General features: G+C 36.1%; 1 long non-coding RNA gene across 1 annotated transcript; it reads left to right on the top strand.

The window, feature by feature from the left end:
• Positions 1-474: 474 nt before the first annotated feature.
• On the top strand, positions 475-822 carry LOC106964185 (uncharacterized). Its single transcript, XR_001428340.1, has 2 exons — positions 475-544; positions 595-822. It is a non-coding gene; the product is annotated as an uncharacterized LOC106964185 (long non-coding RNA).
• The last annotated feature ends 2,468 nt before the right edge of the window (positions 823-3,290 follow it).

The following is a 3,290-nucleotide window of genomic DNA, read 5'->3' as shown; positions in this document are numbered from 1 at the left end:
CTCAGAGTCAGGACATGTGTCCGAGTCAGGACATGTGTCCGAGTCAGGACCTGTCTCAGAGTCAGGACCTGCCTCGAGTCTGGACAGATCTCTGAGTCTGGACAGATGTCTGAGTCAGGACCTGTCTCCGATTCACGACAGACCTCTGAGTCCTCATGCCTAATGGTGTTTTCAGGATTTTTTCTCACCAACAGAGTGACACCGTGTCAGAAGTGTCAAAACTGGATGCGTTTCCTCAGCAGAATTTCGCAACCTACCAGAGCGGATGATTATGGCCTTAAGAGTGCGTACAAGTTTTCAATCTGAGAATACCGGAAACCTTTAGTCATCCATTGTTACAGTCAGAGCAAGGTGGGTAGGGTGTACCGAAGAGTCAGAATGGGAGGCCGAGGGAACGGTGGCGGACTGGAAGGCTAGAAGAGGTTCGAAGAAGAAGGAGAGAAGGTGCGGGACTGACGTATCCTTAAAGAGGTGGGGGGTGGGGAAAGCGAAGAAGGAGGGAACGAAGGAGAGACATTGAGGGGGGGCTAGAGTACCATGAGAGGTACACTAGCCCCCCCTCAATGTAGAGGGGGGGCTAGTGTACCATGAGAGGTACACTAGCCCCCCCTCAATGTAGAGGTAGATGTGAGGGGTCGAAGATGTTGGGGGCGATCTAGCGTACAGTTGAGTGCTGGGGGGCGGACAGACGGCGTATTGCAAGAAGGGGGAGGAGGTCTGGCTGTAGAAGGAGGGGGGCAAAGGAGAGACATTGAGGGGGGGCTAGTGTACCATGAGAGGTACACTAGCCCCCCCTCAATGTAGAGGTAGATGTGAGGGGTCGAAGAGGGTGGGGGCGATCCCGATCCCCCTATAAATGCTATTTTATTTATATATTAAGGGCTATTGTAAACAAATATTTTAGTAATAGCGTAATCTATCGATTATTCTTACGATTAATCAAGTAATCATATAAAAAAATTGACAAAATAAAGTACTGGTAAATCTGACATAACAGCAGTGTTACTATCTGATATCAATATCAGTCCAATTTTTCATTTTTGAGCTTCCCTAACAGCTACTTTTTGTAGTTTAGAAAACTAACCTGTAATAACAACTCGCTTTCTAAGTTAACCTGAAAAAATTTACACAAAAATCTAAAATTAATTTCAGTTCAATAAAAAGAGGCAGGCTCACAAATATGCTTATTAAAACTGTCTATGATCCAGCTTTTAGTTTATGTGGTCAGTCAGATGAACTGTCACGTTGCCCCATACATATCAAGCTTTGAGTTTGAGAATATGGGAAATGTCGCCTGAAGTGGTGGTGGTGGTGGTGGTGGTGGGCCATAATTTAACAGTTTGTATATTTTAAATTAAGGGGAAAAAAACTGTTAAATTATGGAATAATTCTGTTGAAATTCCGTAAAAAACGAGAAAATGTATTGGCAGAAAATTACCAGGACATTTCCTTGTTTTTTTAATGGAAAAAATTGAAATAAAATACTGTTAAATTAAGGGAAACTTCTGACGGAAATTCTGTAAAAAACACTGAAAATATCCTGGCTGAGAATTACCAGGATATTTACTGTATTTTTATATACTTTTTTTTTTCAGAATTTTCATCAAAATATTTTCCATATTTAACTCTTTTTACTCTGTCTTTTGTGATTTATTCACAAACTTTTTTAAAAAACATTGGACTTTTCCAAATTCTTTTGTCCTCCAAACCTTTGAAGTCTGTATTCTATACCATATGTTAATTATAGTGTAAAATATATTAAAGTTAATGTATTTAATATATTCTTAACATTATTTTGAAACAAAATTTAATTCTAAGTCCACAGGAAATGTAGTTGTAGAACACAAAACACTTAGTTTGATCTCATGCAAAGTGATGTAAAAATTAAACCATTCTACAATCAATTTGCAGACCTTATTTTGCTATTTAAGACCATAAATTGACATGTCATCTAGTTTTTATAACTAACCTTTACAATTATATATTAAGAACTCAACATATTCTTGAGTTTGCCAATGTTTATCTTCTGTGCATCACAACTAATTTATTGCATTTTACTATACAAATTTTCATCGTATAAATTAAATGTAAAGCAGTCTTGACTCTAGTCTTTGAAATCAAATAAACAATTTTGTTAATTAACATGGAACATATAAAAATTGCTTTGGATCATGAAAATCATAGTTGTAAACAGGACCAACATAATTCAAAATAAATGCCGAAAGTCAACGATTATTTTTATGAAATACAGCTATAAATATTTTGTTAAAAATCAAATGCTACATAAACCCAGCCAGTAACACTTTATTTGAAGGCGGGTGAATAAGACTAACATGACACCGTCATAAACATCTGTCATGAATATCAATAAGTCTTCATGAATATTTATGAATGTTGTCATAAAGCTTCATTCGGTAAATTATGACACTTTTAATACAAAGTTGACATTATTGAAAATGTCTTTGTTTTGACAACTTGACATTAATCTAGACAAAAATGATTAATGATTGATTAATAGTATTCAGCAGGTTGTTTTCTTGTCAGCACAAAGACGGTACTCTTATCTTTCATGATAGTATTATAAAAATAAAGCTGTGGTCAACAAATTCCCACATATGATTTATTTACAATATGTAAATAAGTTACCAGTTCAGACACTGCTAGGATCATAGACCTTTGGAGCTGACGTCACAGCGTATGACGTTTACATCGCTCACTGAAGTTGGTTTCCATTTCTAGCTTCCAATAGCTAAAGGGCAATTCCACTTAATTTTTCACTACCTTCCGCATCAATAATCGACTGTAGTTTAAAATCTACTATTCCAAGACACTTCAAACCTGGACTAGATTATTCTGCTCTAGCAGAATATTTATAACCATGTTTGGGATTTGTGAAACCTTTTTCTGATTTGTGAAAACTCAAAGTTCGATTATCACCATTTTTTGGCATCTCTTTCATACTAGAACTGCTCTAATTAAAAAAATACAACTCCTAGACACTTCAAACCTGGACTAGATTATTCTGCTCTAATAGCAGAATATTTATAACCATGTTTGGGATTTGTGAAACTTTTATCTGATTTGTGAAAACTCAATGAAGTTCAATTTTCACAATTTTTTGGCATCTGGATCACCATAGATCTGCTCTAATAAAAAAAACCCAAAAACTCCTAGACACTTCAAACCTGCACTGGATTTTTCTGCTCTAATAGAAGAATATTTGAAACCATGCCTGTGATTTGTGAAACCTTTTTCTGATGTGTGAAACTGCAATAAAGGTAGATTTTCAC

The sequence above is a fragment of the Poecilia latipinna genome, unplaced genomic scaffold (genome assembly GCF_001443285.1).
Source record: "Poecilia latipinna isolate Pla-1442-1.1 unplaced genomic scaffold, P_latipinna-1.0 Scaffold1637, whole genome shotgun sequence".
NCBI classification, from domain to species: Eukaryota; Metazoa; Chordata; class Actinopteri; order Cyprinodontiformes; family Poeciliidae; genus Poecilia; species Poecilia latipinna.
Note: the sequence above shows the minus strand (reverse complement) of the source record. Positions and strands in the feature narration are given on the sequence as shown.